A 26,882-nucleotide genomic window follows, 5' to 3' on the forward strand; every position below is an offset into this window, starting at 1 on the left:
AACAGCTGCTTTTCATTATTATTTTTCTCACTGAATTAAGTATATTGTTTCTTTGTTGTGTTTAAACCCATCCCTCCTACCTGAAGCTTCTGGAAGATTGTCTCATTCATCTGCTATTGCTGACTCGTATTTCCATCCCCCCATGCTGAACACTGATTTTACTATAATTCCTCTTTTCTTGAGTTTTCTGTAATTGTCATCCTTATCTTCATCATGGGAATCTGCTATTTTGTTAATCTTCACTCCCATTCTTTTTATGTACAGTGAGGAAACTATTTTCAGTCTGGGACAAATCTAAAAGATCTTGGTGGATATTGCAGCAACCAGTGACTTTGTAGGGAGTGTAACCACATATCTTAACACTACTCATTCCATAAGTTTTGAGTCTCAATTTGACCAAGGTCTCCCTGGACAGGGGTACATTTTTGGAGATGAGGACATGTCTCTTTGCCCACTTAGCTGATGTAAGTCACTGAAAGAGACGGATATGTTCTCCCCATGTTTTCCTTTTATTTATACATACTAGGTTGAAGTTCTACTGTGCTGGCCTTTATAATGGTGCTTCTTCATGCCATCCACCTTTGCCGATTGATCTTATTTGTGCCTGCTCTAGTGCGGCCAGACTGAGAGGCATGCTACTTTGAGAGCAAACAAAAATTCAGTTAGGCACCGGGTCATGACGAGGATATTCCCTTTCTCAGGTCTCTTTCTCATTTATCCTTGGATAGTTTCTCTCCGAAGCTACCTCTTTCTCTTTGACTGAAAGACACAGGACATGACAAATCTCTTATTGGTTTAGGCTCACTGCATTTGATCCACTTGTTGTGGACTGTTTCCTTGCTTCCTTTTGAGACCATCTCTCCCCTCACATGGCAGCTCTGGCAGCTTCTGTCTGTCAGTCTGAAATGACTGCAGCTCAGAGGTGGTCCCTCCAGCTGCTCTCTTTCCCCCATAACTGAAAGCTGTGAATGTGAGTGAAAGCACTGCTTTAGTTTGTTCTGGGCCATCACTCCCCATGCATGCAGACCCCACATTTCTCTGCCTCTTAGCAAGGCTATCCCAAGCTCTCTGCAGAAACTGTTGGTTGTTTTTTTTTTCAGTACAAATCGAGGCATTGTCTTCTACAGCTGTTCTCTGACAAATATGGAAATACACTTGCACTCATTAGTGACCTGCCCATTATAGCTCTTTATGCCCTTTATTATGGCACCTTAATGACTTTCATCTATCAAAATATAGCTGAGAATTCCTATTCTTCCATATGCCCTTTGAGGAGACAGGAGGGGGAAGTATCACGCGCAGGCAATGAGCCTGCCTTGCTTAGCGAGCTGAATAATTAGTAATTTACAAATTCAGTAAACAGTAAACTCACTCTTGACCTTCCACTTGCAGCAGCTGCCTGATGAGGCGCCCAGCTGACATGTCCAGCTGCCTGATGCCTCTTCCCCGTGCAAAACCCCCACCAAAGCTTCTGCTTGCTCTGGGTTGGTGTTTCAGAAGGCAGCAAGGTATTGCCTACTCTGCATTGTGCTTTCTGATTCACCCTAGTTCCCTCATCTTCCTGTGGAACATCAAACATAATCACGATATTGAAAATGGAGGCATTGCAGATTTAGAAGTGGGATCTGCTTAACTAAAAATAGCACTAAAGCAAACTGTGTCCTTCTGTGCTGAAGGACCGGCTGGTATTTACAGTGCTGTACAGTCATTAAGCTTGAGCATAGGAGTAGGAAAGAATGCCAACCAAGAGGGACCAGGAGCTATATGCAGGTTTATTCCAAGCTTCTTTGCTCTGTGACCTTGAGCTTACCACACGGTAAGCTCAAACTGTAAAGTAGGCATAATGCTGGGTTCACAGCTCTGGTGTGTAAATTGAGGAATTCATACTTACAGAGTGCTTGAAGATCCTTGGAACTGTAGTAATGATGAACAGGAGAACACAGGTGTATTTTACACTCATTTCTCTGAATTCTATAGAAAAACAATTTTTTTTTACAGTAGAAAAGTTAAAATAATTTCCTGGTAGTAATGCATTTATGTCATGTCATACAAGACCAAGGCTCCATAATGTATCTTCCAGTCTCTGGTTTTAAATTGCCATGATTTCTAGGTTCACTTCAAACAATGTTGTGGATTATAACTACCTTTTAAATACTCTGCTCCAAGGCAACTATACCAGAAGCAGTCAGATTAATAGGAAGGAAGCCCCCCCCCCGCCCCCCCCCCCCTCTTTTTTTTTTTTTAAGAAAGTTTTAGCTTTCAGTAGTTAAAATCTAAACATGACATACATACTGAACTTTTCACTTATCTAAAGAGTTCAATATTCTTATTAAGTTCATGTTTGAAGTAAGAACTACAAATCAAATGTGGAAATGTCCTTGTCAGGAGCTAGGAATGTTTTAATATCTCATTAAATGACTCTCTCTTTAGTCCCTTAATTCTAAAAGCTGAAATTCGAAGGAAAACATCAGCTGTCACAAGTCTTGCCAGTCTGCTCATGCACTTCACTGTATTGGTTTTCCTTCACTCTCTCGATTCACTGCGGTTGACTCAGGTTTTTTTTTTTCTAGGTCTGAAAGCCTATTTAAAACTCTACAGCTTACCTCTTACACTGTCCTCTCTATAGTAACACACAACTACAGTTTGCATTCAGATGTCCTGTAGTCTGCTGAGGGCTGAGGTCTGCAAGCAAAGTCTGAATATTGTACATATGTTTAGTATGCCTGTAACTGTCTAAACACCTTGAACTTTCGTATTGAAATCCAATGAGAGTGGGTTAGGTGCCATAGAACTGGTGAGCCAATTATAGTCCTGTTCCAGTAGTTCTTTCCCATTTCCATCCTTGCTCTTTAACTGAGAGAGCTTAGGATGGAGTTGTCTTTCTCTTTTATCAGAGCCATGCAGTCTTTGGTAGTCATCTGTGGTTCTAGGGTTTTCAGAGTGTTGGAGGTAACAGCTCATTGTTTCAGCTTAGGTAAGTCTCATGATGAGTGGTATAATCTTGAGCCAGCAGAGTCCTTTACCCTTGTACGTTTACTTGTCAGCTTCCAAATGAAACCTATAATTAACTTTTACCCTATGTAGATCCAAAAGGAGTTAAGGTCCAGGCTGAACTTTTTGTTGTGACGTACTGGCTATTGTTTTGGGATGGTTGCCCAAACCTCAAGAGACAGTATTATAAACAAGACCGTTCTTTTCCCTTTTCATTATCACTGTCTACATTTAGACATGGAATGACCTGTAGTGAACATATGAGTTTGGTTTCTCTCTGTGTACAAAGCTGTCATTTGCAGCTATTGTGTTTTTGTTGCTGTAAAATTAAAATTTTTGAGAGGTCACACTTAGACTTCTCTGCTCATATTTATTCTGGCCTAGGTAGTTTTTAGGCATCAATTACTGCCATTCTGGCTATAAAAGAGAGAAGGATAAGCAGACTACAGAAAATGTTTTTCAGCTGAAGGGAATTAGTATTTTTCCATCTATCAGGCCGGGTTTACTCTCTTGGTAACACACCCGTAGTAATAAATCTGATTCTATATATAGTCATTGATGACAGCCAGCTGAACTGCGTATAGGCAGCACTGGGGACAGAATCCAGGATCTTGTGTTTAAAAAGCTACAGGGCTTGACCACTTATATTAAAGAACAGTTCCTGCTAGTTTATTGTCTAGTATTCCTTCCCCTGTGAAAAGGAGACTGTCACAACCACTTGGAGAAGCACATGCCTTAACCGATCTGATGCCATCTAGCTGATGCATGTATATACAAGTAGATATTTACCTAACAGAAAGTGGTGAAACTGGTATAAAGATTGTGTTTTATGTCCAATACAGTCAAGCATACTCTTGGGTGTTTCTGGCTGAAACTCAGAATCTCTGCTTCTAATTAAAAGAGCATCTGTTTTCTATATCCTAGAAAAATGATTCCAGGCTAAGAGACAAACCCAGAGAATAGCTGCTCCTCTAATTAGTATACTGAATGCTAATTTGTTTTCCTTTTTCCTAGCAATAAACAGTTTCATTGTATTTGGTATTCATCTATATCACAAGCTATTCAATAAATTAGATGAGGTGTCAATCTGCATTAAGTAATGGCTTGTCTTAGTTTTTAATAAAATAGAATATGTATCAAAATAATGCAGTATTAAATGCCATATCGTGACATTTTACTTAAACAGCATGACAGTCATAATGCAGGATATGACATTCCTTATTATTCTCTGATCTGTCTCATTGAAGTGATGTACTGGTTTAAGATCTAGCAGCATAAGGAACAGCGTTTATTTTAAGGGGAAAGGGTGAAATAAATCCACTACATTTGTATTTTATTTAGTTATTTTTAATGACCTTAAAAAGCTGATGTGATTTCACATCCATATACAGGAGGTAAAATAAATCTGTCAATGTAGAAATAATTTTCAGGCAAGCCACTATGAATAAGCCTAGCCTTTTTCCAGTTGAAGGTGAAGCTACACAGAAGCATCCTGCTAAGGATATGTAAGCTAGTAACAAAACAAGGTTTTATCACGCCAGAAACTAGCAAGCCTTTCACAATGTTGTTTGGAGCAAGCTGATGAGCCACTGATGAAGGTGTCGGTGCATTGGGTGAATCAGTAGTGAGAGAAAAGGTCATCCAAGTTCTTTCAGCATAACTTATATTTCTTTTTCTTTCTTTCTTTTTTTTTCTTTCTTTAAAACAAAAATAAAAAAGAAAAAAAAAAACAACAAAAAACAACCACAGGCATTAATCTGAGAACTAGTTCTAACCTGAAGATGTCATAAAGATAAGTTTGTTTAGTTTTTTAGAGAAAAATGCTCATTTCAGTTGTAAAAAGGATCTGAAATTATTTACCTTCATGTTGAAAAATGCATCAATAAATAGAATAGCTCATGCAATAATGCAGTATGTTACCTGTTCCTCACAATGTTATCAGAGTGCAGGACTGGGATATCCACAGCCTGGATCCAGCAGTGACTGCTGATTGACTGTAAGTCTGACTCGGCAAATTAGTCCCATCTGTAAGAAAGAATAAAATTCATAGATACACGTGTCTGTGAAGACACTAGGGAAGAGGGGAGTGAGTCTGTGTGGAGAAAAAGATGCCAACATTTCACAAGTCTGTGTTTGCAAACACAGTAATTCAGTTTTTTTCCTTTTTTGTTCTGGGAACTAATTTGCATCTCCCTCACAACCTGCTTCTCAAAGCTACATATTCTGACAGGAAAACTGCTTCTGTGATAAACATTTGGAGTTCTTTTCCTACTAATTCCTAACTCATACCTGTCAGGATACACTGACGCTATGTCCATTCACATGGAAGTGCTGAACTCCACAAGTGGGCTTCCTGCATCATGTGTCCTCAAGGCTTCTTCATCTACTGCCTCTCTAAGCAAGTTCAGTGCAGTCGTTAGGTTTTCTCACTTCTGCAGAAACTTTTAATGGGATACAGAGTATGAAGTTTATCCCTTAATGAGTACAGAGCACTGTAAGTCCAGCCCTTTGTAAGCTGCATCCAACAAGGATGTTACCTACGGTTAACATGCCACTCTGCATAGATAATAAGAATGCTCGTGAGAATTATACTTTGGCATCAAAAGGGAAAAGAAGAGGTATCTTGTCAGAATAATGAGAGAGATATAGCCATCCAAAATAATTGCCTGCCTGCTTTATGTCAGCTGCCTTGTCAATTTGATAATAGCTTCAAGGCTTTATCCTGTAGCAACGTAAGAAGTCTTTGTGCAATGTACATTGTGATTACAGATTTTATTGGTAAAGCTGTGAATGTCTTTGCTAACAGATTCTTTCTAAGGTAGCTAAAGTTTGCTGATATTGCTTGCTCTGTCTCATCATTCTGAGCACATACCTTGTTAAAATAGAGTTATTAAGAATAATGAATGCATCTTATTTTACAGCTTTTTCTATTCCCCCTCACACATGTATGCTTTGGCTCATGATGCCTTCAGCATCTCCGCAGCTGGCATCATTATAAGTGATGACCTGTATCTGCAGATGGTACAGGCTGAAGAAGGACCAAACAGATTTATCCTTCATAATTCTAATGTAATCATGGTCTCACTGTCCTCTCCAACAGAGAAATGGAGGCTAAAGTGCAGACAAACGGCAAAACTTCGGTTATTTCCCATTGTATTAATCTTATTTATTGTACTGAAACTTTGGCACAGGAAACTTGGATTGATAAGAAGAATTTGACCTAATCAGTGTCTTCATGTGACAAAATTAACTAAATGAAAAAGTAGTGATCTTCATGAACAAAAGTTTGTAACTAATTCTCAAAGCCTGGAAAGTACTTAGCATTATTTTTTCTCTCATCTTCCCACGCCTGCAGCCAGCTCTTCACATCTTCCTTCAGAGCAATCAATTCAGACCACGACTTTAAGCAGAGGGGTGTGCATCTCTATCCATCAGCTGGCAGACTGCTTGAGTTCCCAAATGGCAGCACCCTGGTAAATTCTTATTCTGCCTTTTCATGTATAAGTTGGGAAGCTTTTCAGTTTAGGGGAATATCTCAAAGAGAGTAATTTTTAAGAATATATGCTATTTTGCTTGTAGCTGTGTGTGGTTACGTGGGCCATAATGCTGTGGGTACCTTATCTGAGTAAGAGGAAATGCTTAAACTTGTGGAAAGGAACTGATGGTGACAAATAGGAGGTTCTGGAGTTCAATATCTGCACATGAGCCAAGTCAAAAAACAATATCTCATTCGTTGTAGCCACAGAAAGCAAAAATAATAAGGAATAATTGAAGAATTTTTATTTCAAAAAATGACTAATGGCAAGCAGTATTTGCAGTTTTTATCTGCACATAAGAAAATAATCATGTGTCCTCCTTCAATACCCTAGCAATATAGCTAATTAAAACAGAACATTTGAATCAAACTACCAGAGTATGATTTAAAACACACATTGTCTACTTCATGCCAATGGTGACTATTATTTTGTACTTCAGTAATTAATCTGGATTCACTGAATTGATCTAATACCCCCAAATTGACACATGCAGGGAGATTTACACCTAGATATCACTGTCACTCAAATCTTTCATTTGAGTTGATAAAGATCTGTGCTGAGGTTAGTTACTAGAACGGGGAAGGACAATGTGTGCACTGTGAGTGAGAGGTGTATGTTTCAGATGTGACCTCGCAGAGTGGGCTGGCTGGGGACAGCAGCAGAGAGCCATGCACTTGATAAAAGGCTGAGCACTTGCTAGCAGCTGTTGATGTGGCAATGGAAAATACTGAGGGTTCCAGACATTGCAGGACTTCCACTTGGCCTGCAGTAAAATGTAAGCAGAAATGCTCACTGAAGTGCTGAAATCAATGTTTTGCCAGTAGCTATAATGAGAAAAAAACTAATGTTATTACTTATTGTGTACATTGCTATTCCAATCAGATTTTAACATGAGCTTTCTGCCCATGGTAACATATGTCTTTAACAAGACACATTCATATCTGCTGAGCAAAATATCCTATCATGAGCTACAGCCGTTTCTTAATAGTATTTAGAATGTATCAGAATAAAGTATATGTTAGAATGTAAGGGGCAAATATTATGTAGCTTATGTTTAAACAACTTTAGAAATACAAGAATGCTGATTAAATATTTAGATTCTATTTTTAATTTCACATTCAAAGATAGCACTGTTTTACAGAGCATCTTTCATGCCTTATAAAACAGTATAATTATCAGGAAGCATTATTCCCAGTCAGTGTAATCCTGATTGGCAGGGGGTAATCAGAAGCCACTACTTGAAAGATCCTGAACAATGGTAGTTAGGATTTCTTCAACTCTTCCTAACAACTCTCAAATATTAGGTTACTACTCTCTTTGTTGGGGCTGCAGTGTTTACAAAAGTTAACTAAACTAAGAGGAGCAAGTCTAATTCTTATCATACCTGGTATTTTTTTGTCTTTGCCTTGGTGGAGGTAGAGGACAGTAAGAGAGAAAATGTGACAATTAAAAATCATTGCTGTAGCTTTTTTTGTGGACATCTTTGCAGCCAAAATTACTGAGGGTAAAAAATCTGTTGTTTTTGTTGTTGTTTGTTTGTTTGTTTTTCCCCCCAGTTAATTAAGCACATTCAGAAACTATGTATGTAGTAGGCTTGGGAACTTCTATAACATGGCTCAAATAGTCTGTGTAGCAGAGTCCTAAGAGCAAAGCATATATTGACCAAACAATTGACAGACTGTGTGCATCGTACAGCTCAACAGAGCTGTACAGGGAAACAAGGTTTCATGGTTCTTGTTTTACTAATTCCCCATGGGATAATTAGTACATATTTTACATATTCTCCACATAAGCCCTTTCTCTGTAACTTGGCCATTCTGAGCGAAATTTCAGTGTGACTTCTATTTGCTAAGGACTTTGGTAATGGTGCAGTTTTTAAGAATGCGCCATAGCCAAAAAAAAGGTGGGGAAATATTGTTATCTCACTGCTGATCTGTAGATCTTTGCACGTGTGTTGAGAGAGATTAGCCAGTAGACCTGTCTAAAATAAGTGTATAATAGAAATAACCAATTTCTATTCTACTTTGTGCCCTTTCAATCAGATTTTCTAATTGTAAGACCTGAATTTTGATGTTATTTACTATACTGTGGTGTTTGAAGGGGTATAAAAAAAAAAAAAAAAAAGTGTTAACTGAATTACAATATCTGGAAAGAAATCACATGCAGACCAAGAGGGATTTTGTAAACATCATGATATAATAACTCTTTCTTCTAAGAGGTGCTCCATCTTGTCTTTACATGCTTACTTTGCAACCTTAATATGGTTGTATTAAGACCTGGTTGTATATAGCAGCTGCTGTTTTGATGATACAGAATGCATACATACATTGCAAATTTTTATTTAATTATTTATTTTTAAGCAACCTAGAGGTCAGGAAACCAGTTTTGGGGTAAAGAAAGTTAAAGTTCTTTTAGTAGGTACATACAGTAGGATTCATGGAAAACCCTCCAACAAGAGCATTGGACTCCATTAATAAAGAAAAAGTACCTCTTGACAATCAAAAGAGAACATCAGTATCACATTTTACATCTTCCAGCTCTGAGTCTCCAACCAGAGACACCGTACCAGAAATAAAATGCTTTCTGCCACAGTAGGATCACCAGCAAGCATCAAATTAACTGAGATTGAAATGGAGAGGGAGTACTTTTATTTTTTGCTCTCCTCTGTGATCGTCATTGTGCTGCCATTTCAGATATTGAGATCATTCAACCCTGACATGAGCAAAACTTGTCTCTGGGGGCAATATGGCAAGTGAAAGAGCAGCTTTTAGACTGGAATTTCTGAAAACACGTTATGGCAGGCAATTGTGAAAATTCAGCGTCTGTCTTCTCCAACTAAAAGTCGAACACCATTTTCCCTCTTGCTTCCATTGTGTAAGTATGCACTCTTCAACCTTTGAAAAGAAAACCTTGCCACCTGTTTAACGATTTTTGCATGACCCAGTTACAAGTAGTCAAGGAGTCAGAGGGGATAAAGCTTTAGAGGTAGTCAAATCGCCTGCATCAAACACAGTTCAATTTGATTCAAAGTGATTTGAAGAAGTAATTTACCCAAAATGTTCTGTTAATATTTGCTCGCAACATCACACTGGTCTTTAGATATTGCGGATGATAATTTAGATATTATGGATGTAGTATTGTAGATGGGGAGACATTGCAAGGCTGGTCCGCTTTAAACAAGTCAAAAGAAGCAGCAACGGAATGCCTAGATCGCGACAGACAGCATCAAGATGTTCCCCTTTGTCTTACTTATCTGTGAGTGCGGAGAATTCTCGATTGTCCTTGCATTCAACAGCAAATTTTGGGACAAAAAGAGTGTCGAGAAGTAAACGACCGCCACAAGGACTAACAATGGCCCGAAAGTGGGCCATTACAGTGCTAGACGGCTAGATGACGGTGGAGATCGCCAGATAGGGCTATGTCTATTGGGCAATCATGGGGGTGGACAGGATAATGATTTTGGGAATGTAATGAATATGTAATATATGTGAAAATTTAACCTGCTCACGAACGATCAACTAACTGGTGGAGCGTTCTTGGAGAGTTACTTCGATGATGCCTCAGCGTTACCAATAAGGAATACCTTGCTTAACGGTAACAAAACTTTGCTGCTAAATTTCTACTCATCGATTTCTTTAAACCAAAGGTAATTAAACTTTGCTGGCACTGCAAACTGTCCCTATACAAATAAGGTAGAAGATTCTTGTATGTATCAAGAATTTAAAAGGGTATCTTATGTTTCATTTCCTCTGCTTTTTTAATGTTGCTATCAGGAGTCACTCGGACTGTAAACATGCATAACTAAAAAGAAAAAACAATATTTAAAAATTTTGAAAAAGAGAGAAAAAAAAAACCTTGTTATGCAGTGAAGGTTTCACGTGGCAGAAGGAAATGTAGAATGGAGCTCTTTCTTTCAGTCTGCCAGTTTTCTTAGGAGATTCAAGGTACAATTTTCAAACGCATTTTATCTCTTACCCATCAATAAAATGGGGCAAATCATACTTTCTTTTGCTTTCACTGGCATCCTTTGAAGAACAGTGTGTCAGGCATTGCAATGGATGCTTTAGTAATGGGCAGCATAGAAGAATCAAAGACAGCAGTTTAGCCAGGTTCAGCCAAGGTAAATTCTTACGAAGTGAGCAGACAACAGTCAGGCTTACATCCGTGTATGACATAAATTATATCATCTGTAAGAAAAAAATAATTTAAAGTTTGGGAATTTTTTCTTTGCTTTGCAGATCATCTTTAAGTGCCTGTTGTAATTTTCCTCTCTGTATTTCGACTTTGTTCTGCTGAATGGGTCATGCTCTGGAGCAGTTTTCTCTTATAACAGCAGTAGTGTGTGGTACTTAGCACCAGTACAAACTCAAACCTGCTTCCTGTGGCTGGCGGTCCCTTCTCTCTCTAGATCTGAAATGAAGACGAGCAAGTTTCAAGATCACTGCTGTTGTGAGTTGTATGTCTGCCCTGCAGGCACAGAAATGCTTTGTTATATCTGTGCTTTTACAGAGGTGAAGAAGAAAAACATCAAGAGAAAGTGGAGGGAGACCCCATTTTCACCTTGACAAAAACAAGTTAGGAGCTTCCAAAGATAGAGGATTTGGATTTTTATTTATTTATTTATTTATTTATTTATTTATTTATTCTCTCGGGGAAAAAATTACAGAGACACTGAGTGATTTCTGTCCGGATGTTCTGCTTCTATTTTATGTTTTATCTAGCAATTACCTCAGAAGTTCTTTGAGAACATCAGCAAAGAAGAGATCAGTTTATGGGATTAAGAAAGGGCAAAAGTTCTGAAAAAAAGTCTTACTGACTGAATTTTTTGAAATTCACACCAAATCACAGGAAATTCAGTCTCTGACTACAGCTTTTGGTTTTGATCACAAAGCCCAGTTTATTTTTAAAGGCAAAGGCATCAATAAGGAGGCATTTACCCAGTCCTTATTATTGCTGCTGCAACTTGGTTGATATCTGGTTGATGTAAGGTTAGATTTAACTGTTTATTTACTGTGTACATTTATTAGCTATTTCTGACTGCAGGAAGAAATATCTTTGGTCTTGCTAGACTAGTACTGTGGCTGCTATCCATAAAGACGTGCTGTGGTTCTGGGAAAGTGAAGAAAAACCTCACTTGAAATCTGGATCCAGGCTGAAATCCACATTTTAGTTCATCCTTGATTAGTAAATTTGTCTTTTGGTTAGTTCAGTACTTTCTCCTCTGCCTCCAGCTGATGTTAGGGTTACATGCTGGGTAGCCTGAAATGTTTTGGCTACCTGATTGGCTTTCAGAGCATATTTCCAGTGTATTGTACTGAAACTTGTGATGGGAACAGGGGCAGCTCACACAGGCTAAGTTTCACATTGTCTGGGCTCTCCCTTTGCAGTTGACAGTAGTAAAGCCTTTTAGCCTAACAGAAGAAAGGCTATTTGACTTTGACTCCTAACATGAAGTTTGTAATTCTCAGTAAATGTTAATATTAATACGATCATAACAGTAGTAATTGCTCTAAGCCAGGTGACAGCCTTGCAAGCACTCAGCTTTCTGCTGGGCTCAGTAAGGCGTGTAGCTTGCTTGTGGCTTTCTCGCTGCATGGCTCCTGGATGCTGTTTAAGACTGAACTCCACCTGTAGTCTCAACAATGCCAAGCAAGGTGAAATACTGTAATGCATATGGATCTAGTCATTTCATGCACTTAGCAGAGACCAGATCATAAAGTTCTGCTCTTATTTTTACTCTGTTTTATTTCAGAGTTTTAAAACAAAATCTTCTTAAGCTCTGATTTATATTTCCATGGTGCTCATGTTGCCAAGACAACAGTAATAAATGTTCTCTTCTGGAAAAAAACTCCTGTTGACATAAGAAGGTTTCCCAGATACACTGTGTAAGCTGAAGTGGATGCACAATTAAATACTTAGTGAGTTCACTAGCATACTTCCATAAGCTTTCAGTTTAATAGACATAGTGGGCTTATTCCTTAATATGTATTTGCAGTTTATGTTGCTCATCACTGTCATTTGGATAGTATATGTGAAAGAAATCCAGCATGTTTTTGCTGATGTTTATTGAGTTACAAAGGGCAGGAAGTATTTCTGCTCAAATATTTTAGGTAATAGGAATGCACATTCTCTGTGTTGCTCTGACATCAATTATTCATAGCTTCACGAGGAAAAAGCAGAGTAGGCTTCATTTCTGGTAGAAATATGTTAGCTATTCAAGCAACTACAGAAATTAACAAGATTGTGGTTGGTTTTGTATTGATTTTTGGATTTTTTTCATGATTTTATATTCCACTTTCTCAGTGCTGTATAACATAAAGTCTCTAGAGGCACAGTACTGACCCAGGTTCAATATTGCAAATTTGGAAGCACTAGATACAAGCTGTTCCTATAATTTTAACAGCTACATCAATTAGTCATGTGCTTTAATTCATTAACTATTATTAGTCATTGGTCTTTATTTTGTTTAGAAGCTTTCATTTGTTTCTTAAACAAGTGTAATGTGAATTAGGTTATATATCACAACATTCATATCAAATAATTTTACCACGTAACATTGCACTTGACATTCAAAGCAAGTCATTTCAACAGTGTGAAAATGTAAAGTGAGTATTGATGAAAGCCACAGAAAGTAACCCATATAATATATTTCCAGTAAAAACTGCTTTATTTCTCTATTGAAATGGATTGGTACTCTTTTTGTAGAGCCTACATTGGATAAAATAAATCTGTAAATATTTCAGTGAGGTATCGTAGGAAAGAAACAAAGACATTCAAATGAATAATAGAAAATATTCGTCATGACAATATTCCAGTTTCATGTAAAAGTAAAACAATCCATGAAAAATCAGCATTCTAAACTGACAAATACATGAAGTTGTTTAACTGAGTAGCTAATGTTTCCTGCACAAAATGGCTTCAGTTGACAAATTTCAGCGAATCCTATTTTCAATGAAGGCAAGGTGAGGACACCAAAGAAAGCATGAAGTGAAAAATGGACAGAACTTATATTCGTGGGAACTATTTGGATGAGTAGTTTCCATGATAAACTGTTATGTGCCTGGGTTAAGACACAACTGATAAATGCACAAAGAGCTACAGTTCTCTGCTTTTTCACAACAACTGGTTCAACAGGGTATAGGAGAAGCAGATTTCAGAAGCAGAATGAGGAACTGAAGCGAGCAACCACAAATGTATGTAATCCCTTCATCCCACCAGTTCTCTGGAAAATACAGAACACTGAGTAACTCATTTTAAAAACTCTCATTAGCTATGACTTTTTTTGAAAAGGCGTGCGTCTTTACAGTTATAGCTGTTCTTGTTCTAAACATGTTTCAGCCATCAGAATATGGGAGAAAGGGACATCTGAAAAGCTGCAAAACATTAAAGCAGATTACAAATTCTACATCCCCTAGAGCAAAATGAGCACCACAAACAGAGAACCTTCTTTCTTTTGTGAAAACACTTTCCAGTCCAGCATTTATATAAAGAGATCGTTTAAGAAAGGTAAAAACGGTTCTTGGCAATGACATACTGTTTGTGGAAGAATATGTTGCTTCCCATAGAATTCCACCAATGTATTCACATTTTCTTCCAAGAATCTTTTTTCAGAATTATAGCATATTTCAGAATAGCATATTTTTTATAACTCATTCTCAGATACATTGTGTCACTTGGTCTACACAGTTCCCGTTTACAACTGATCTCACATGAGCTTCATTAAGACTCAGAGCAATGTCTGAGCCATAACAGTACAGGATGACATATACAAGCATAAACATCCTTTGGTAAGTAGTTCAGATACTTCTCTTGTTTTTATTACTATTTTTTTGAAAGTATCTATGATAAGTATTGCTGCACTCAGAATTGAAATAAAAGGGGTTCCAGAGGCTCTTTAAGGATTTCTTCTGTCCATATTATTTTGGAAGAGAGTTATAGACTGAAGTAAAGGAAGTTGGACATCGAACTCAAATTTAGTTTGTGGTGACATCTACCTTCATTTGTAGGTAAGTACTTATTCTTAATTTCAAGTAATACCCTTTAGTTGACTTGGGGAGAGACCAAGCCAGATTTACTGTAGGTCTTTCCCTCCTTTCTGCACAATCAGTAATTAATGTCACCTGGAAGTTTCATTTATGAAGTTCTAGATGCTGATTATCTTTGAGTCTCCTGTTCTATTCCTGAGGCACATTATGGCTGAGGCTGTCCTTTCTATGGTACATTTATGGCAGTGTTCTTTGGCCTGTGACACATGTGTGCAGTAGATGTAATTCTTTTGAGCTAGACAGACAATTACTGCATAGTTTCCTACAACTGGAGGTTCTGACTTCATCAGGCACATGCTGCCTTACTGACCTATATTCTTATGTTCCATACATCCTTGAGAATATTACGAGTACATACATGACTGTTTCTAACACAGACGAAGAGACTATTCCTACGCTAGATAAATCAAATATCACTAGCAACACAAAAAAGAGGAGGGATGAGCCACAGAGATGTACGAATGGGCAACAGTTTGTAGATGATGGTAGGCTCTGTAGAAGTGCTAGGTATCTCTATTACTCTTGTTGAATATATTTTACTACATGGCCTTAGTTTGTCACCTAGATTTGGACAAAGACACGGGAGCAACATTTGATGGTTCTTTACTTTCAAAGCATAAAGATTTTTCATACTGACCAAGCTAATGAGGTATCTCTAAACAATCTCTGGTTTTTCAGCTCCATTTGCTTAAGAAGGACTAAAAGTTTCTTTTTATTTCAATGGGAAATTTCCAAAATAAAAAAGAGCGAAATATTGATAGGATACCAAAAATGCTCTTTGTGGGAACAGTAGATAGATGAGAGGTCTTTTGCTGATTGAACATCCTTTCCTGGTTCACTGCAGAGCCAGAGTGCAGGTACTGACAGCAGAAATGGTGAGAATGCATAGATAATGACAAGCGGGCATGGGAAAAACTTTTGATGGTAATGATCTTCTATGTGAGTCTCCTGTTTTTAAATGAGCTGTCTATTTGGTGCAGGATTGTTAAAACTGCTCTTCTGTATCATTCTCTATTTTCTATTACATCCGATCTGTTACTTCTGAGACTTACATTAATGCTGAGTTCAACTCAACCAGGCAAAAAATGCAGTGCTATGCTAAACTGCCTTTAATCTGACGCTGAGTTCTGCAGGTTGCCGACTTGTTATGTCAAAAAGCAACCAAAAATGAATAAGGGAATGCCTGTCATTGTCTGGATGACTTGTGCTTCCCTTGCCAACTCTGCAGAGTTAAACAGTGAACAGGTGGCCAAAGGAAGCCCTTTTCACTCCTTACAGTGAACATTGTCTCCTTCACAGCTCAGTATGGAATATCTTGTTCTGGTTACTGTTAATTTGGCAAGTTACAAATGAACCATATTTTTAACAAGGTGTAGTTGTTTAAGGAGAGTATTGTTTCTTGTGCTCTGTTGCATCAGAGCTGCTAGAGTGGCAGATCATCTGGTTGATCCAGTAGATCATCTCTGAACAGCTGCCAAGTTTTCAAACAAGGCTTGACACATGCAGCCAATTGAGTACCAGTGCCAAGAGGAAGGGACACAGCAGCTCCTGGGGCAATACGGATCTCCAGCTGATCCTTTGAAATCTTCTTCTTCAGTGATGGCTCCTAGTTCTCATTCTCTTCAAACTCAGGTAAGGAAAGAGTTCAATCAGGACCAGAAAAAAAAACCTCCTCTGATGTCTCTTTATTTATTGATTGATTTTAATATACCACACAGTGTATACCATTGTTAACGATTATGAAGTTTTGTTGATACATACATCACTGTGATATAATACTGCCTTTTTTGGAAATTGGGTTATCTTTCCAGATACCCCAACAGAGAATGTTTTCACAGTATGAGAGGTTAGAAGGCTAAAATAAACAGCATTCAACTTAATCTTGAAAATCTCAGCTGATTAACTGGTGTGCATGTCTACCTGACTGTGTATTTACATATATACACACATATATATAAACAAAAAGAATGTGAAATGGAAACCAGAGAGATTAGCATGACATGAGCCATGTTGCTAGTTCTCTACTTGGCTTCAGAAGCTATAGTCTTCTTTGATTTTCAGTCTTTGTAGTACTTTGGTAATTCTCTATGGTGTCCTTCTTGCTCAATTAATATTTTACAAGCTGGCTTTGGCTCACATAAATCTGTACCTGAATTTCTGTTTGAATTTATCACCCCATTTTCCCAGTGAGCAATTTGTTTTGGTGCTTTTATGTGCTGAAATCTTGGACACTTCAGTAGAATATAAAATTATACCCAGAAAAAGAGAAAAAGGAGGTTTTGTTGTTCATTTGTTTGTTTTGTTTTTTTGAAGGTACCTATACAGGTAGGCAGTTTGTGCATTCCAAGGACTTTATGGAGGGCTAGATTTTATATTTGGACTATAGGGCAGACTGAAGTTTTTGGGACATTTGCAGAAGGTAATATTGCAGTCTAAAGTAGTATTGCAGTAAGTCTATAGCAGAAAGTAATGCTGATAGATAGCAGAGTGTGAAGAGCTTCTTTGTTGTCATAATAATAGAATCCATTGGCAGGAAAATTCTTCATATAGCTTTTGCTAAAAATCTGTCTATTTTGGCTAAAAACTGAGAAGTTTTATTTTACTTTGAATGCTTATTAGTCTCAGTATAGAGCTGGAGTTGAACAGGGAAGTGTCCTTTGGCAAAGAACATTTCTCCAGACTAAATAAGTTAGAAAGAAAATCATGCTACAAATCAAATAGCATTTTCTTCATTAATCTTACCTTGGACTCACTTTCTAGCTCATGTGGAAGCTTGGGAGCTTTTTCAGAGAATAATTTTTTCCTAACATCCAACGTGAACCACCTCTGGTGAAACTTGGTGAAACTGTCGCACAGCAAAAAATTATAGCAGAATATTGACTGGAAGGTTCACCTTTACTGTCACACCACCAGCATTCACCTCTGACATTGTGGAGCGACATAATGAAATAGGTGGCATTAACTTAAGAGTTGCCTATGTATTTTCAGTATATATTAAACATATTGGTATGACTGGGAAGAGAGCTCATTGAAAGTTTGTCCAATATTTGACATATCAAAGACTTCTAGCAGTGCTGAGGTCTAATTGTACAACAACTCCATATGAATTATGTGGATTTTCATTACCTAAGTTTAAAAATACACCAGCAGGCAGCTCTTCTCGTGTGCCAATGCCTTTATTATTCTTCTGCCATGTTTCACAGTTGAATTATTCATGTATTTAGTAAATGAAATTATTTATTTTCTTCTTCTTCTTTTTTTTTTTTTTGTTTTTGTTTTGTTTTTTGTTTGTTTTTTGTTTTTGTTTTTTAAACCACTTCATAGGCAAGGGTATAGTTCCAGCTTGCACTCCTGGGGTCTGGCTGTTTTACTCAAACTAGCTCCTTCCCAAACCTGTGTTTTCAGACCTCCTCCCTATCTTAAACAGCCACGGGTTACAGGGTGCTCTGCTTTTCAGCTTTCTTTTGTTAAATGTATGGCATCTCAGAGAGGATTTCTTATCACCAAAGAAGTATCATAAGATAAGCAATACCTTGCCAATGAAAACATGAAGAAAATAACAAGGGAATCCTTTCATTTCCTTAAGATGCACCTTCCAAGCAGAAAGCCAGAGAAACCTGCTCTGGCCTAACCCAAAAATAAACAAGAAATCCCTTTCTTTATGAAGTGAGATTTAGTCAAAGGGGCTAAAGAACAAATCTCTGTTTTATAATGATGCTTGTGGAAAAAAGAAAAGAACTAGAGTGCAGAGAGCAGAAAATATAATGAGAATGCTTTACCGGATTGACAGAAATTCCTTACAGGTATTTACAAAGACCCATGCTGATTACTCTTATTCCTGGCTATTACTAAGTACATCTAGAGTGTGATTGCTGCTTGCATTATGCTTTTGAATTATTCATTGCTCTTATTTTTGAGTAAAATACCGATTTGTACAGTCTTTAGCCTTTTAGGTTAATTCTTTCACTAAAACATGGAAAGTTAAGGTGAATTCTAAAGTTCAGAGAAATGTAATTCTCTCTTAAAAACCTTGCCTACTTAAACAGAAGTATGAAAGACAGCATACAAAACACAAAACCTGAGCTACACCTGTTAAAATTAGCATTACGGTACTTTACAGACTGTGTGGACAAGGAAGTTCAGGTGACAAATTACAAAAACGAACTAACAAAAACATGAAAAGTGCCACCTACTGAAGATCCTGCTGCAAGACAAGCAATGCCAAAAAGAACTCAGCCTTGAGCCAGTGCCACCAGCAGGCTTACACCTGCATCCTGCATGATTCTGGCTACTGAATTGGTCCTGCTCAACTTAATGCTCCTGTCAGCAAGACAGCGTGTCAAAAAAATATGACCTCTTTCATAAAATTCTTCATGTGTATTTTGGAAAAAGTTTAATTAGCTGTCAAACTTTCCCTTGTGCATTTCATAGCAAAGCTCCACGTCTGAGCAGTGAGTGGTGGCTCACAGCTTTCTGGTTTGTAGAAAGTGTACTATAATACAAAGTTTGCCTGGTTTTACTCTAGCCTGATCTCCAAAGAGGACTTTCTATACTGTCAATATATGCTTTCTACAATTACTGTTTTACCGAAATACATTTTAAAGCAGTTGCCTGATTCCATCATCATTTGACAGAAATAAATTTAAAAAAAAATCATTTCTATATGAAATAAAATCACTTCTATAGAGCAAGTGAAAATATAGAGGAGAACCTGTGGTCTGGCTGCAGGATAAAGCTTTGCTATTCCTGCCACCCATGGAGCTACTCCCCTGTCCTCACCCTCCTCCTGTTAGTTTGTCCCTTCTGTTAACCCCCTTTCAATTACTTGCTATTGAAAAAGGAAGTCCATTGTATTTTTCTCATGAGTGGTCACTGAAAATGCTAAAAATCAGTGCTGGATTTCATATAAGTAGAGCTGCAGAGAGTACACATTTTTTCTCAGAATTTTCTGTTTTTAAAGAAATATTTTTCAGCTGCTATGAACTTAAACATTTTGGGCTATTTATTTTTTAAAGCTGCTTCATTCCTTTTTCCACATGCTTATTTTCTATTGGAGAAAATGATTAAATAAATAGAAGAGGTAAGCAGAAAGAAAAACTGAAATTAATGTCTTACTTTCTGTAGTTTACGTTGGAATGTTCCCAAAGAAAATAAATGTTCTAGTTACACCACAATATGCCTCCTCTCAGGGTTCAACCCATTTAATCTTGTGAAGCCTGCTCGCCAATCTAGTTTCTTCATGATTATCATTATGAAAGGTTACAATTTTTGCTTTTCCCCTGAGATATAAATTGGTATACTTTCCAGTAGCCTATTTTGACTACATTGATTTGTGCTTCCAATTCAAAAATAGTTTTTGGTTAAAATATCTGTTTTGTTTCAAACAGAATATGTGGTAAAAGTCTCTACATTTTATTTCCTGCTCTGTTACTAATGACTAAGCATCCCCAATGTCTGAAATTTTTTCTAGCAGAAATGAAATCTAAATCTGTCATCTAATAATAGCTCTCTCAGGGATTTGAGACTTCCGAATCCCTTTACAGTCTTTCCTCATAGTATTTTGTTCTCTTCTCTTGGCAGGTGTTCTAGAGCTGAGATTTCACTTATTAAGGTGCTATGAGCAGCATCTATAGAATCTGAATGGCTGCAGGTTGCACAGCTGAAAGAAAAGCTTGGGGCAGTGGGGCATCATGCCTTGTTTAAAGGTTTTATGTTTACTATGAGATGTAATTTTTTCAAGATGGATGAGATGTGACAGGGCATCCATTAAGGTTATCCTTTTTTAGCCTTCTTTATTGAATGAGAATGTCTAATGACTCTAACTGCTGTTTATGACAGAGGTCTAGAAATCAAATATTACATCTCAGACTATGCACACAGCCCTTCACAAATGTATAAAACGAGTAATCAAATATACCCCTGGAAAGGGAGAACCATTAACTTCTATTTTCTAGAGGAGGAATGTACTCATATGTCCTTGTAAAGATTAAAGGAGAAACTTTTTTTCAATTAGATCCATTACTTGAGGAGCAGATGTTCTCTGGTTTGAAACTGTGTGGTACAAAGCGCTCAGACAGGCTGTGCATGGCCCATCCCAATGGCAGCAGAATTCACATAACAATCCAGTTGGGGTTTTCAGCTCAAAATTTTATGACAGAAACCCTGAGAGGGAAAGTTTTGTTTTGCCTTACAGAGTGTATTCAGGCTCGGGGAGGGGGGGGGGTGACTGCTGATTGCAGATAACAGCATAATGATTCTTGCCAGAGAGCAGCTGGTTCCATGTAGTAACAGGATTAAAGCCTTCCTGTCTGGCAGAGCAGACAGGGCTCAAGCACTGAGCCCTCCTTTATGTGAAAGTCATCAAAATGCAGGGCTGGACAAGACACTGGCCTTACAACTGCAGGTCACGCACGCTGTTACTCTGCCATTGCTCTTGCATGATCATGTCAGGTGTCTGAGAAGTCCAGGCATGGGGACTGCAGCACATGGACTTCTGCAGGCCTTCAGACATTTGTGGTGGGAGAAGAGGGCAGCCATGTGGATGAGCAGGCTTTCCGCTCATAGAAGGTAGATCAGGACACCAACTCATGTGGTTGCAGCTTGCAATGATTTGGTTTCATATCCTGTTTCTGAAGAGCTGGTGGCATCGCTGACTCAGTAGCTAAGAGCCGGAGGTACTCTTTGAGATGACACTGGGACTGATGTATATTTTCTTATGAAAGCTTAAAAAATGAATCATTGCCTATCTTAAAACAGGGCCTAGAGAGAAACAGTCTTAAAGGGCTGTTACTTCTGTAGGGCATGTCCCTCCAGGACTATCAGCACTGCATTTTTGTAGGAGCCAAACAAAAACTCAGTTACAAGTCACTTATGCAAGAAATTAACTTGCAATTTCTATCTCAGAAATTTTTCCTTATATTGTAGTAAAAGTTAAAATAATAAGAAAGGAAGAAATCAAATCATTTATACAAACAAGCACTCCCAAGTTCTTTTAAAAATAATGTGTGGTTGGACAACATTAATGCTGCTGAGAGAAGTTTTATGACTTTCTATATGTGAAATCACTTCATGCTTGTAAACTTGGGGTCTCTGTCAGTTACTGGAAAGTGGCTGTCAGCCTCTGTGTTTGTTTTGCCTTTATAACAACTGGTCCCTGGTTAGGAAGCTTGTAGTAGGATGGGGTTAATTATGATTCAGTTAAAATGCTGCTGTGTTTTATACTGTGGTGTGTTAAGCTATGGGAACTACACAGGTCAAGCTTCACTGCATTGCTGAGATTTTTAGAGCATCGAATTGTCAAATGTCTTCTGAGGAGCAGTAGTCTTTAAAACACGATATCTTTCTGCTTGCTTTCTCATCATATTTTCTGTCTTCTAGTTACAGTAGTATTTTCCTTCCATTACTAACTGAGAACATATTTTCTTTACAATTATTTGTGCAAATTAACCCACCGAATCCCATTTGTCTGCTTCAGACCCTGTTTCTAATACTGATTTCAGTAGAGATGGAGGTAAGTGAGGATTAATTCAGAAATTCTCTTCAAGAAATAGGGAATGTTTTATAATAACAGCAGGGAGCTATTCTTTCTAGTCAGTGATTAAGATAAATACTCTCATTTTGTGATATAGGATGCCAATTAAATTACTTAGGAGCATATTTTGAGTGAGTGCTGTGAGCTGATCTCTTTATCATGAACTCTAAACGTGCTCTCTGTCTGTTATAGCTTTCAGTGTGAATGGAAGATTGAGCCTAAGCTTGAGACATAAATTTTCTGACACTATCCTGTTTTGAAGGCAATGCAGTCGATATCTAGGAGAAAGCTATGCAGCTGAAAAGCAGTAATTGCCTTGTCTGGTAAAGAAATATTGCCTCCTCTTTGTTTGGAGGCATGCAGAATGGAGGAAGTGGACAGCAGGAGTTAGAGAATGCTGGCAGAGATAAAGCAGCCAGGGTCAAGACAGCTTGGGGCAACACTGGCCAGCTGTGGCCCAAATGGGTCTGCTTTACCCACATCCTGCAGTTTGTGTGATTTCATGTGTAAATGGTTGAGCCAGGTTTGTCCATACGTGCAGCAGCTGAAGGAAGAAAAGGTGTTGCATGCATGTGAGGAGCCTGCAGATCCCACTTGGGGGCCTTTCTGATGGGGCCAGCTGTGTGTAGGGCAGTGGATCTCCCACTGTCTGTAGTGGACAGATCTGTCATCATGGCTCATGTTAACAGCACCGTTATCACCTGCTGCCTTACACAAAGGTTGGCTGAGATATGACCCTAAACCTGGATGCATTCAATTTATGTTATGAACATTACACATACATATCATATGTATATTTATATAAATACAAGTATCATTCATTAAACACTTTGTTTTTGTCTTGACTGTGAAACTACACAGGTTGAATAAGCAGAGAAGCACAATTTTAAAAAAGATCTGAGGTGTTTCGCTAATGAAATTTGAATGCAAGAGGAAGAATCCAGAATGAGTTTTCCATTCCTATTGAGCAGTCAGCATTGGGCCATGAAATTAGTTGATGTCTAAAGATAATTGAATAAAATGATCAAGATCTCTAATCTCTTTAAAATAAGTGAAAGTATCTTCTTTATGTGTAGGCTGGTAGTGAGCAGTGAGTATTTGGTCTTGTCCTCTGCACACTGCAGACCTCATTCAGCCTCCCATTTGACACAGTATAACATTTTAAGATAACCTATGTTGACCATTACCTGTTATATATAGTTAGCAGAAGGTTAGCACTTACTATTTTAAAAATTCAATTTCATAGCTTAATAGTTATAAACAGTTTTCATGTGGTAGCATATATTAATTCTTAACCACAAAAATTTATATTTTTTCTATAATTTTGATTTTCATTTTCCTGGTAAAACACATTGTCATTTCAGAGTCTTTACTATTGTTGTAACACAATCTAATAAGATATAAGGCCAATCTTTGTGCTTATTATTCCAAAATTTAATTCTGTACAGTTGAAGCAGACAGAAGATCTTGCTGGTAGGAAAAATGTGTTGAGGGCCCAGTGCATGAACTGGATATTCTTTATAGTACGATGTGTTGGCTTCGCTTTACCTCAAGAGATAATGCACAAATCAATGACACCAGGAATAACAAAATCTAGAAAAAATCAATCAGCGGGGCTGCTTTTTATTTTGGGTATTTAGCATGAAAATCCTTGATATAATTTTAGAGGCAATGTGCTGGTTTAATAGAGGAGCAGACCTCTAAAGGAATCTCAGATTTGGACTCTTGAAGTGGAGACTGTAGGAAGTCATTCAAGGAAGAGTTATTGTAAACTTCAAGGTTAAATCTGTAGCTCGTATTTTTGGAGACAAAACTCAGTGTCATTAAAAACATATATGTTTCCTATCCGAATAACAGCATCATTCCAGCTGCACCTCCTTGAATTCATACAGACTGTGTGCCAAATGCAGATCATGAAGTTTCACAGCAGTTCCACGTCTACAGCCTCGCTGTAATGTAAACCTCTCGGTATGTCTGAAACAGCAGTTCCACATATCAAAATCACGCTTGTCTTGATTTGTTTTCAGATTTTGTCATCTGCTGCAACAGCTGCCTCCTAAGTAGCATAGAATAGACCCTGCAGACAAATCTCACCATGGGAATTCTCCTCCAAGGGAAATCTTGTGCTGTGGCAATTAACAGCTCACATGTTCTGAGTGGTGCATACCAGGCATGTCACGCTGCTGAAATGTTAGAGGAGCCCTAGCATGCGAAGTCGTCTTGTCTCAGTAATGAGTGTAGAACAGTGCGTGTGTACCTCTTAAATGTAGTAAGATACAGCAATGCAGCATGTAAAAAAATGATCAAACAGTATTTAAGAATGAAAATGTTCATTAGCATTCCTAAAGGCTTAGCTTGCAATTTGTTCTGTCCATCTGCATAGATTACCTAGCTGTTTCTTTTTCCTTTTTTCCAGCTATGTATAATATTTCTCATACTTTTGTACAGATGCTGGGAGGTCACAGTGAGGTTTGGGTTCACAAAAGCTCTGTTAGAAGCTGGTTGAAAGCTCTAGTGTAGGGGGACTAATTGAAAACTTTGTTGGAGAGGATCTAATTTCAGAATGACCTCAACCTCTGGTGTCGTACTTTCCTACTGACAGGCAAGTGGGGTTTTTCTTTTTAATTCTGTTCAGAAACTATTGTCATAGCAACTTTCCCTTGAGTCATTTTTAGGTGGTTGTTTTTCATCCTCAGGGCTATCTATGTTGCAGTTCTGATTTTACCTGATATGTTAAATGAAGGCTTCAAGACTTAGCCTCCATCTACATTTTCTAAGTTTTAGGGAATAAAAAAGACTCATCTAACAAAGTAAAGATCAAATCCCTGAAAAATATTCGGTTAGCTGCTCTATGATAACAATGTCCAAAAAAACTTTTAGAGCATCCAAAGTTAAATAACCAAGCATAACAGTCTTGAGTAGCAAGATGCTAGACTTAACAGAACATGATTAATAATTTTAAGTTTAGAATTTTGGTTTTTCAGGAAGTGGAATATAATTGGAATAAATGTTTGCATAGAAGTATATGAAAAAGTACAATACAAAAATCCAAAAAAAAAGGCCAAAAAGAGGAGCAGATTTGAAAATGGAAAAAATGTGATCGCATTAGAACAGTACAGTCTAAGGAGAGCTGAAAAATCTAGTAAAATTTAAGAGTCCTTGGTACTACTGCAGCTGTTACTGCAAAAGGTTCATTCTGCAGAAGTTAGCATTAATACCAGTTGGAAAAGGAGACTAAAATATTTTTGCTGTGATCAGGCTAAATGAATTTCACACGTCTCTGTAAAATATCAAGCTGGGCCAACAGCAGTCAAGTCACACTTAATCCTTGTTTTGAGAATTTAAGGGAAACATAAACCCTGTTCTCTGCTCATGAATAAACAAGAGAAAAATTCTATCTCTACACTTTAGCTACTGGGGTGTGTAGCAATAAATAACAGGTAGTCAAGGGAAAAACAAGATACAGGAACTTGTAGATCACCAAGGCTGAATCAGGAAGGGCTCCCTCCATATCGCAAGAAATTCAAGTTACTGTATGGTGTGTCCCTTCCTCATCTGTTTCTGAGGACAGGAATTGTGCTGAGGATGTGGTGGGGATAGACATCAGTGGAGAATGTAGAGCTCCCCAGCACATGGCTCTCTCATTTCAGCTGGTCTTACAGGGAAGGTTTTGGCTTGTCTGTTCAGGCTAATTGGCTTGACAGCTAATTAGAGCTAATGAGCCCAAAGCACAAAATAAAAATGACATCTATGCTCTGTCTTTTATACTTCTTGCATGTCTCTCATTCTTGTGAAGCCTATTTGTGTCACTTAGATTGAAATACCTTGTTGATCTTGTTACCTGTCTGACTGCCCCAAGCTTGTGGTAATGCTTTTCTTAATGCAAAGAAGTGTATAAATAAGACAGTTTAATTCATTGTAGTATTAATATAGATCATCCATGGTCTCTTCTGTTTACTCAGAAATGTGGTCTTTCTTGTTATTAAATGACAATTTTCTCCAATCAAAAATTGGACTGTTTCCTAATAGGTACTAAAAATTTTCAAACAACTAAAATTGAGAGAGGAATTCCTTAGTGATTTACGGGTAAGAAATTAAGTATTGAACTAACTCAGTACTTATTTTTAGTTGGAAAACAGACAGAAGAATTGTCTTCAAATAAATTATAACAAAATGAAGTTTTGAGCTGGATGCAATTGGGTATTTAAAAGGAAATAACTGCTAAAGCTAATAATAAAATTACAACAATTTACTACACATAATATTATGAAAGCATGAACTGTGGAAAGGAGTGACCTTAATACATCTGAGATGGTTATGTTGCACCTTATGAAAATAAATGCCAGGTTTTACTCCATGCTACTAAAAGATAACCATCCTTTGAAGCATATGCTTACTGCTATTTGTGAGTAAACCCACCAAAATAAAATAATTTTTAAATGGTTTCTTTTTTTAAATCTCTTTATTCAAAACTTATTTCTACTTTGTTGAGATCTAAACAGGATGTTTACAATGAATTGATTAAGATAAGATCTCCAGATCCAGTGCATTACTGCAGTAGATGTTGGGTAGAATTCAATTCCAGAAAGTTTTTATGTGAGTATACCCCTGCTACCCTTTTCTTGCTGCAGCTGATCTCCAGTTTCCAGACTCTGAAGAGGACTGAACAGGAACTGCAGTGTATGTAGGCTCATTTGTTTCTGTGTTTAATTTTGCCTTACAAGTTGCCATCAGGTATGCAACATCATTTCTTTGACTGAATTCTTGGTCTGCACAGTG

General features: G+C 37.6%; 1 long non-coding RNA gene across 1 annotated transcript in view; it reads right to left on the minus strand.

Annotated features, from left to right (window-relative positions):
- Positions 1 to 1,845: 1,845 nt before the first annotated feature.
- The window catches only part of LOC140254097 (uncharacterized), a 45,145-nt gene continuing 20,108 nt past the window's right edge, over positions 1,846 to 26,882 (minus strand). The window contains exons 2-4 of the long non-coding RNA XR_011904055.1: positions 10,503 to 10,714; positions 4,912 to 5,016; positions 1,846 to 1,971 (exon numbers count right to left, since the gene is read on the minus strand). This is a non-coding gene — a long non-coding RNA (uncharacterized lncRNA). The remainder of the gene's footprint in view (positions 1,972 to 4,911; positions 5,017 to 10,502; positions 10,715 to 26,882) is intronic.

This window comes from Excalfactoria chinensis, chromosome 6 (assembly GCF_039878825.1).
Source record: "Excalfactoria chinensis isolate bCotChi1 chromosome 6, bCotChi1.hap2, whole genome shotgun sequence".
Taxonomy (NCBI): Eukaryota; Metazoa; Chordata; class Aves; order Galliformes; family Phasianidae; genus Excalfactoria; species Excalfactoria chinensis.